General features: G+C 42.5%; 1 pseudogene; it reads right to left on the bottom strand.

The window, feature by feature from the left end:
- Positions 1–186: 186 nt before the first annotated feature.
- Positions 187–1,678, bottom strand: LOC120022214 (annotated as a pseudogene).
- Between the last annotated feature and the right edge of the window lie 9,253 nt (positions 1,679–10,931).

Below are 10,931 nucleotides of genomic sequence, written 5' to 3'. Positions count from 1 at the left end.
GTGTTAGAACTGGTGTTGATTTGATTGGACTGCATGTCACAGCTGAATGTGTGCAGTTCAAAACACAGACTTTCAAAAATATGGCACCCCTGAAATGAAATACTCAGCTGTCATAATAAATGTGCCTGACTTCAAGATAAACATTCTACAGTGGTATTGAAAGTAATCACAAAAAAACTCTCCCAGTTGGAGAACAACTTGAGTGTTTTATTATTGTTTTGAATGTAACTTATACAATTGCCTACAAACACCAAATCAGGCAAATAGGTGATATTTGGCATAATGTAAGCAGTGCGACTGAAGACTGAGCTCAGTCATCATGTTTCAGTTTCTTGATTTTGCCCTTGTGACGGTCAATCTCACGCTGCAAACGCTCAATCTCTTTCTTGCTGTGGTCAATCTCCTCTTCATGGTGCTTCCGTAGGGCAGACAACTGCTCCTTCTCCTTCTGACTGAGGAGCAAGAGGGAGAGACAAGTTTGGTTGATTTCTCTAATGAAGCAAAAATGAAACCAGAGGTGTATTCATTATGCCCATTATGTTGCAAAATGTTTTGCAACAAACAATTTACTCAAAACGGAAACAGTTTTGCAACGAGAACAATAGTTTATATTGGACAAATTCTGGTAGGCCCCTCCCAGTTTCGTTCCGTTTGACGGTTTCCGTTGCAAGATGACATGAATACACCCCTGGGTTGCGTTCATGTGGGCTTAACATGAGGCATATGCGAGAAAGGGATTCTTCTTTACTATGATCAGACATTGTCCACTGGAGTTAAAAGGCAAGAGCTATGCATACCTTCATCTAAAATGGATAGCCGGGTTCATAAGCGTAGTAGTAATAAGTCTGGTCATCCAGGTTACAAAAATAATCCACTTACCGAAAATAACGCTCCTCCTCTGCAGCCTGCCTCTTTCCAAAGGCACCACCTGCCTCCCTCACCGCCTCCCTTTCCTGCTCCTTTGCCCAGCTCACCCAGCTAGAGAGAGGGAGAGATATATATCATAAATCACAGGCGGAATCTGAACTTGGGTCTCCCACGGGAAAAAACAAACATGTCACTATCTGACGTAAGGTCTAATACCTGACCACATCACATACCTGAATATATATTATGGAAAGAGAGCATTGGGTAACAACATAGCATTTATTAGACATCATCCATGGTTGGACTACGCCTTCATGGTGGTCCTACCGTCCTAGACATTCCAAATCCCCTGTATTATTTCCTGACAAAACATATACAACACTGCCACCTACTGAGTTACTTATTACAGTTCAAGATAGCTGTCTTGGCTGGTCTACAAGTTAACCAAAACAATGAAACATGATCAAACGTTTGTAATATAAAATGGATCAATAGAAGACAAACAGTACAAGGATTCTTTCGAGGAAAATCGCTATCAGTCTCGTTAGGCTACTTACTAGCTATGGGAGCTGCAACTAAATTAACCAGCAAGCTATACAAAACAACACCACTGTCAGTGCGTCATCACATTTACCTGGTCGGATGTCATCCTGAATTGGGTGGCAAAGAAGCCCCGAAAATTGGATTTTAATAGTAGCCTCGCCATTACAATTTCTCAACTACGCAGATGAACAGCCCTACTGCAGCAGAAAGTACTTCGCTGTGTACTTTCACATGCGGAAATGTGCAATTTCACTGTGTGGGAGTGGCTGGGAAAACGATTTGCTGCCATCTAGCGACAGTGTGGGGAATATTTGTTTTAATCTTTTAGTGATAATTTTTTTATTAAACAGTAACATGCAGAACAGCCAAAGGGATTCCACTAATAAACAAGAGAACAAAAAAACAAATCCACATTATATCAATTCAAATAAAGACGCGTAGCGAATATTTGTTTTTGACATTTTCAAATCAAATCAACGTTTATTTGTCACGTGCGCCGAAATGCTTACTTACAGGCTCTAACCAATAGTGCAAAAAAGGTAGTAGGTGAACAATGAGTAAGTAAAGAAATAAAAACAACAGTAAAAAGACAGTGAAAAATAACAGTAGCGAGGCTATAAAAGTAGCGAGGCTACATACCGACACCGGTTAGTCAGGCTGATTGAGGTAGTATGTACATGTAGATATGGTTAAAGTGACTATGCATATATGATGAACAGAGAGTAGCAGTAGCGTAAAAGAGGCGGTTGGCGGGTGGCACACAATGCAGATAGCCCGGTTAGCAAATGTGCGGGAGCACTGGTTGTTCGGGCAAATTGAGGTAGCATGTACATGAATGTATAGTTAAAGTTGTGTTGTTGCGCGTTAATAACATTTAGACTACGTTACTCAGCAGGCTATGCGGGTGGGCAGGTGGTTGAAGAATGCCTTACATGGCTAAACAAGGAGTTTTCTTGCTGAAGTATATGTTCATTAAAAGTAGTTAAACTTACGCCCCGGTTTGTCATTATACAAGGAACAAACATAACAAAAGTGACTGTGTATATATGATAAACGGAGAGTAGCAGCAGCGTAAAGAGGGGTTGTGGGGTAGCCATTTGATTACCTGTTCAGGAGTCTTGGCTTGGGGGTAAAAAATGTTGAGAAGCCAGCCAGACATTTTGTTTTGCATACGTTTTAATGACTCTAAATAGTTTGCCAAATAGATAAATTAAGAAAAGGGGCTTTTTCTTCAAATTTTGATTTGTGTATGAACATTTTCCTCATATGAGCAAACGTCAGCATAAAAGAGTAACACAGTGTGAGTCATAATACCTGTAGCGACCCTGGGTTTATAAGCGCGGAAATCGACTCTGCCACACGAGCATGCTTTTGCGGCACAGTCGATAGCGCGCCGCACCTCGGGCCAGAAGGTCAAGGGTTCGAGACCTGCTCCCTGCTGTTTCATTACATACCCATAAAACCTAACGGTCAAACAGGGAAATGGTTCCAATCGTTTTTCACATAGGGGATTTTAGAAACCCATAAAATAAGGGTTCTGTTTCCTGTAGGCTTACCCTGGCGTGATGTTTTGATAACTGTAAATCTCTAGTGACTTTTATCAATATATTTGCCTGTATTTACCCCCCCCCCCAAAAAAAATGAAATGCTAATTAGTTGCTAATGTGGCTATCATAAAGAACTACAAAATGCCATGATCTGGATGAGGGTGCCGAATCGAGGCAAATGTAGCTAAATGTAGTAATTAATAAATTGGCAAAATGTCTTTAAATGGACAATTCTGTGAACTGTCTTGTGAAAGTTTTCAGTTGTGGCAGGTAGCCTAGTGGTAAGAGCGTTGGACTAATAACCGAAAGGTTGCAAGATCGAATCCCCAAGCTGACAAGGTAAAAATCTGTCGTTCTGCCTCTGAACAAGGCAGTTATTAACCCACTGTTCCTAGGCCACCATTGAAAATGAGAATTTGTTCTTAACTGACTTGATTGGAGCCATTCCCTGTTTGACTGCTAGGTTTTATGGGTATTATGACACCTCTACTGTAGAGCCCTCTATATGCCACTTCTTATGCTCTGATTCTGAGAATAAGTCTATCGGTCACAGTGTTTTCAGCACTGCAATGTAGTCAATGTCCGTCTTGCATTAATCATATTATTGCCCCTGTAACAGTGAACATTAGGCTGTGTGTAGGGTTGCTAAAACTTTCAACCATGAGTCTTTGTGTCTGACTGTATACAAATAAGGTTTGAGACTATTGTTTACATGTGCTTTCTTATTGTCCCCAGGGTTCATGCCAGGATTTTTTCGAGACGTGATATTGAAGAACATTCAATTTTTCATCTGCACTGGCTTGGGAGAAAAAAAACAGACATTTCAGTGTGAGTCCTATTTGATTGATTTTCTCTCTACTAAGTGCAAAGTAATTACATATATTTTAAATATGTATTTTTTATGTTTTATTACACTGGGCTGAACTACACTATAATCTATTTTGTAACCAGATACTTTCAAAAGCTGTAATATGTATTTTCAAAATACAAAATATTTTTGGGTACATTTGAAGAGGATTTGGAACTTAACAAAGCCCTAAAAAGGCATAGCACCTCAAAGTACAAAAAGTACTTTGCTTTGTGTGTTTTCTGTGTTTTCTGTTAAATGTCTGCTCAGTCCACATGCTCCATATATGTAATGTATACAATAACTATGTATTCATACTATGACTCTCCCATCCCATGGAACGCCCACCGCCCTCATATGTTTTATCTGGTTCGTCAATGTAGACAGAACAGACAAGGTTGACTTTGTAGTAAGGACCAACAAAATCAAATGTACAGTCGTGGCCAAAAGTTTTGAGAATGACACAAATATAAATGTTCACAAAGTTTGCTGCTTCAGTGTCTTTAGATATTTTTGTCAGATGTTACTATGGAATACTGAATATAATTACAGGCATTTCATAAGTGTCAAAGGCTTTTATTGACAATTACATGAAGTTGATGCAAATAGTCAATATTTGCAGTGTTGACCCTTTTTTGTCAAGACCTCTGCAATCCGCCCTGGCATGCTGTCAATTAACAATTAACTCTGGGCCACATCCTGACTGATGGCAGCCCATTCTTGCATAATCAATGCTTGGAGTTTGTCAGAATTTGTGGGTTTTTGTTTGTCCACCCGCCTCTTGAGGATTGACCACAAGTTCTCAATGGGATTAAGGTCTGGGGAGTTTCCTGGCCATTGACCCAAAATATCGATGTTTTGTTCCCTGAGCCACTTAGTTATCACTTTTGCCTTATGGCATTGTTCGTCACCAAACTGTTCCTGGATGGTTTCATCCATTATTCATGGTTGTGTTCTTAGGCAGAATTGTGAGTGAGCCCACTCCCTTGGCTGAGAAGCAACCCCACACATGGTCTCAGGATGCTTTACTGTTGGCATGACGCAGGACTGATGGTAGATCTCACCTTGTCTTCTCCGGACAAGCTTTTTTCCGGATGCCCCAAACAATCGGAAAGGGGATTCATCAGAGACAATGACTTTACCCCAGTCCTCAGCAGTCCAATCCCTGTACCTTTTGCAGAATATCAGTCTGTCCCTGATGTTTTTCCTGGAGAGAAGTGGCTTCTTTGCTGCCCTTCTTGACACCAGGCCATCCTCCAAAAGTCTTTACCTCACTGTGCGTGCAAATGCACTCACACCTGCCTGCTGCCATTCCTGAGCAAGCTCTGTACTGGTGGTGCCCCGATCCCGCAGCTGAATCAACTTTAGGAGACGGTCCTGGCGCTTGCTGGACCTTCTTGGGCGCCGTGAAGCCTTCTTCACAACAATTGAACCGCTCTCCTTGAAGTTCTTGATGATCCGATAAATGGTTGATTTAGGTGCAATCTTACTGGCAGCAATATCCTTGCCTGTGAAGCCCTTTTTGTGCAAAGCAATGATGACGGCATGTGTTTCCTTGCAGGTAACCATGGATGAGAGAGGAAGAACAATGATTCCAAGCACCACCCTCCTTTTGAAGCTTCCAGTCTGTTATTTGAACTCAATCAGCATGACAGAGTGATCTCCAGCCTTGTCCTCGTCAACACTCACACCTGTGTTAACGAGAGAATCACTGACATGATGTCAGCTGGTCCTTTTGTGGCAGGCTGAAATGCAGTGGAAATGTTTTTCAGTTCCTTTGCATGGCAAAGAGGAACTTTGTAATTCATTGCAATTCATCTGATCACTCTTCATAACATTCTGGAGTATATGCAAATTGCCATCATACAAACTGAGGCAGCAGACTTTGTGAAAATTAATATTTGTGTCATTCTCAACTTTTGGCCACGACGGTATTACATGGAATGTGCACAGGCTCCATGATGGAAAAAAGCATATGGTTCTTGAACACTTAAAGAGATTGTCAGCAGATGTGGTTTTCCTGCAAGAGTTACATTTCAAAAAAGGAGAAATGTATTATTTAAAGAGGAGCTGGGTTGGACAGGCCTATGCTGCCACCAACTGTAGTAACAGCAGAGGTGTAGGCATCCTAATAAATAAGAATACACCCTTTTCCAGCATACGGACCAAGAAGGCCGTTTTCTAATGTTGAATTGTTGAATACATGGCAAAAAAATACACATTGATTTCATGGTATGTCCCACCAGGGGCAAATCTGATGTTTTTTCGATAGAATTCAAGCAATATTAGATCAAATCCAGACAGGAACTATTATTTTTAGCATGCGACCTAAATCATACATTTGATACGATTGACAGACATAGCAATAAAAAAAGGCAAATTCAAGGAACTTCCAAAGAGGCTGCAAAATGTAATCTCTACAAATCATTTACAGTACACCTGGAGATTACTGTTCCCAACTACAAAAGACTAGTCCTTTTTTCTCAAAGTAAGAAAAGCTATTAAAGAATTGACTACATTTTTATTTCCAAAAATGCCCTAAACAATTTACTGGGTTAAACATGACAGTAATATTGGATCATTCTCTGATCTTCTATCATGTTTAATTACACCAACAGAAAATACACTTAGCGACAGAATATGGAGAATGAACAAAGCACATGTTCAAGACATGACTAATGTATTAAACTAATCATCACTAATGTATTAAATAAAAAAATATAAAAAAAATAAAAACCTTTGCCATTACAAATGTAGACATAGAGGACGGAAAAAGCCTAACCCTAATATAATTTGAGATGCATTTAAGGCGTACATTAGGGGAATGATAATCTCATACTCGTCAAAAGTTACTGTACATCTGAGTTAGAATTGAAAGAAAAATATATCACTATTTTTTCACTAAAAGCCCATCAAAAAATGATATGTCTGAATTTAAGCAGGAATGTGATCTTTTACTTTTGAAGAGAGCCAACAACTACAGGTTAAACTCAAAAGAAAGCATACTACTTAATGGCAAATAAACCTGGTAAACAGCCCTCACAAAACAAATACATGCCAAACCAGTTATAATAAAAAAAATAAAGATACAAATATGCAGGGCCAAACCTGCCGTAGTTAGAATGAAATGAATAAATAAATAAATGCACAGATAAATAGATAGGGTGAGTATTGGTAAAGTGTAACACATTCTGAAAATTGGTTTTCCAGAACACCTTGCAGCAGCCCTTCTTAGGGTGTGGTCCAAACACTTAAAAGACACACCCATGGCCGGAAATTCGTCACTCGTTCATACCGCAATGATTGTGTTTTCAGCCACCGGTAACTTGTGGGTGCTCTATATGCGTTACAGTCAATTATGATTGCCTGTCTACTTATTTTAAGTATCTAATTATTAATATACGCCCACTGTATGATAGTTAGCTAATTAATTTGCTAGCTAACGTTAGCCTGCCTAGCTGGAACTTCTGAAGAAGGAAAATGTTTTATTTCTACAATTTCCAAAAGATAACCAAACAAAAACATTAACATTTTACGAGACGTGTTTGTGCCGTCATGCGCATTAGTAGCACAATTTCTAACTTGTTTGCATTCGTTTATACTTACACTTGTATGTTGACTTCTCCATTGATGTTGTTAAGTTTTCGCAGACTTTTCTTACATGCGCTGACCAGACCGGACACGTCGCGTGCGCGAGCACTGCAAAATAAATGTTGAAATCCATGTTATTCAATTATTGCACCCACACTGCTCGCACGTGCCAACGAGTGTCTGCGACGCCAAGGGCTAAAATAGAACTCCTTTCTATTTCTGACGCAGATCGCGCTGAAAGTCCTGCCTCTTCCATCTCCTCATTGGTTTATAGAAGCAGGTACCCACGTGCCATCTCATTGATTATACCCACGTGGGGGATTGAAAGACTAACTGTTTTGCCGGTCGTCGTGGTAATACAATGAAAGTTTAGATGCGATCACCATATAAGTTCAAAGATGAAAAAGCCTGGAAGGAGGAGAGATGACCCCAAATTAATGTCATTGGTTCAGAGTTTGTTTTGATATTTTAACCTGCGTGTCGTGATCGCGTTTGGTGTAGGGGGACAAAATGAATGTATGCACGATAGCGCACGATGGAGCACGCGCGCAGCCGGTTTGGGTTCCATGTGAGCGGATGTACAATCGTCACTAATTGAATTAGGCCCCAGGGTGAACATAATTGTACATTCGCAAAGCCGACTAAAAACGAGGGCTGAGGGCCTTGCGTTGCAAACTTCCCTTGCTTGGCTAAACATTTGGACCACCCGCCCAAGCTACCTACAAGATGGTGACGGGGATACCCCCAAGGGCATAAGGCAAGGGTAAGTGGACAAAGGTGTGTCTTTTTTAAGTGTTTGGACCGCAAATTAAAGTATGGGTCGCGACGTGTCAGAGTAAATTTATAATTATTTCATTAATTACTGTAAATGATTTGGCCAAGTGCATCTGCGCTCTCTGTTCAGTGCACTCTGCATAGCAGCGGTCCCTTCTCAGTTTGGCAGCTGCGTGAGTGGTAGAGGGACATGCCCGTGTGCTTCGCGGTTTACCAGATCTTTTTCTCGACACAAACGATGCAGCGCTGTCGTTCAAGCCACTGTCTGGCATGATACACTAGCACAGAATGCCGCAAAGTGAAACACCGCTTCCAATTCATTTCAATGGAAGGAAAGCGGTGAGAAGCAGAGAGGGCGGGGGGACCTTTGGGCGGTGCGAAGGTGACGTGGGAGGCGGTGAAAAATCTAAAATGTTCCCAACTTTATACAAATCACCAGCTCGCGACCGCTGAGCCTATGGATTGAGTAGAATGTAATATAACTTTGTGTCAAGGATGCAAGTCATATATACATGTAGTTATTACCATGCATGAGATCCCCACATTGTAGCCTATACATTTAATATATTCACTGATCATGTACGGTCGTGGCCAAAAGTTTTGAAAATGACACAAATATTAATTTTCACAGTTTGTATGATGGCAATTTGCATATACTCCAGAATGTTATGAAGAGTGATCAGATGAATTGCAATTAATTGCAAAGTCCCTCTTTGCCATGCAAAGGAACTGAATCCCCCAAAAACATTTCCACTGCATTTCAGCCCTGCCACAAAAGGACCAGCTGACATCATGTCAGTGATTCTCTCGTTAACACAGGTGTGAGTGTTGACGAGGACAAGGCTGGAGATCACTCTGTCATGCTGATTGAGTTCAAATAACAGACTGGAAGCTTCAAAAGGAGGGTGGTGCTTGGAATCATTGTTCTTCCTCTCTCATCCATGGTTACCTGCAAGGAAACACGTGCCGTCATCATTGCTTTGCACAAAAAGGGCTTCACAGGCAAGGATATTGCTGCCAGTAAGATTGCACCTAAATCAACCATTTATCGGATCATCAAGAACTTCAAGGAGAGCGGTTCAATTGTTGTGAAGAAGGCTTCACAGCGCCCAAGAAAGTCCAGCAAGCGCCAGGACCGTCTCCTAAAGTTGATTCAGCTGCGGGATCGGGGCACCACGTGTCACGATCTTTCAAGATCGAACCCAGAAGCAGACCAGGACAAGGAGCGTAGGAAGAAGGTGAGTATTTATTTACAGTGAAATGTGAAAAGGTAGATATATCCAGATGGCGTAACGGGCAGCGGTGGTGAGTAGATGAGAGAAAATAGGTGAATCCAATGTAGTAGCAGAATCCTCTGTCAACCAGGCGGGAATGGAGTGAATGATCCAGGTGAGTAACTGAAGACAAAACAAACGGAGGTAAGTTCAAGGCAAGCAATACGTAAATGAAAACAACAAAACAAATTCTATCCAACTGGAGTCTGGTACTCAGGCACAACATACTGTTCATGGCTAACGATCCGGCAGGGAATGGAAGTCAGGTCAGAGCTTTTGAAGGGTAGAGATGATGATCAGGACAGGTGTGCAGATTACTGACGGGAAACAGGTGCGGGTGAAATCAATCTCCCAATGAGCTAATTCGCCCGGCAACCAGACAGGGTGCGTTCCAGGACACCTGAAACACACTCCAGGACAGACACACAGGCAAACCCAGACTCAGGAAGCGGGATTCGTGACAGTACCCCCCCTCCGACGAACGCCACCGGGCGGACTACCTGGAGCGCCAGGATGGAGGCGGTAGAAGTCACGAATCAGGTCGTCATCCAGAATCTGTCGCCGAGGAATCCAACTCCTCTCCTCTGGACCATATCCTTCCCAGTCCACTAGAAACTGGTACCCTCGACCCCGCCGTCTGGAGTCCATGATGCGGCGCACCGTGTAGACAGGACCACCTCCGATCATCCGAGGAGGAGGAGGACGAGGAGGAGGAGGCAACAGAGGACTGAGGTGAACCGGCTTGAGACAGGAGACATGAAACGTGGGATGCACTCTAAGTGTTGCAGGCAACTTGAGTCGAACCACCACAGGATTTATGATTCTCTCCACTACAAACGGACCAATGAACTTAGGTGACAACTTCCTTGACTCCGTCCGTAAAGGAAGATCCCGTGTAGCCAACCAAACCTTATCTCCAACCGTATAAGCTGGGGCAGGAATACGGCGACGGTTCGCCTGTATCTGATACCGGTCAGAAACTCTAAGGAGAGCCTTCCTGGCCCGATGCCAGGTCCGGTGGCAACGACGAATATGGGTCTGGACAGAGGGAACCGAGAGATCCCTCTCCTGAGAAGGAAACAAAGGCGGTTGGTATCCGTAAAGGCATTGGAAGGGGGACATCCCAGTGGCAGATGAAGGAAGGGTATTATGGGCATACTCAACCCAGGGTAATTGAGATGACCAAGAGGTGGGATCAGAGGAGACAAGACAACGCAGCGTGGACTCCATCTTCTGGTTGGCTCTCTCCGCTTGACCATTAGATTGTGGGTGAAATCCAGAAGTGAGACTGACTGTAGCTCCAATGGCCAAACAGAAGGATTTCCAGACAGCAGAGGTAAACTGAGGACCACGGTCAGACACACTGGGCAATCCGTGAACCCTGAAAACCTCCCTGACCAGGATCTCGGACGTCTCCGTAGCCGATGGAAGCTTGGAGAGAGGAACAAAATGAGCAAACTTGCTGAATCTGTCCACAATGGTCAGAAT

The sequence above is a fragment of the Salvelinus namaycush genome, chromosome 27 (assembly GCF_016432855.1).
Source record: "Salvelinus namaycush isolate Seneca chromosome 27, SaNama_1.0, whole genome shotgun sequence".
NCBI classification, from domain to species: domain Eukaryota; kingdom Metazoa; phylum Chordata; class Actinopteri; order Salmoniformes; family Salmonidae; genus Salvelinus; species Salvelinus namaycush.
This window is presented reverse-complemented; position numbering and strand designations above follow the sequence as displayed.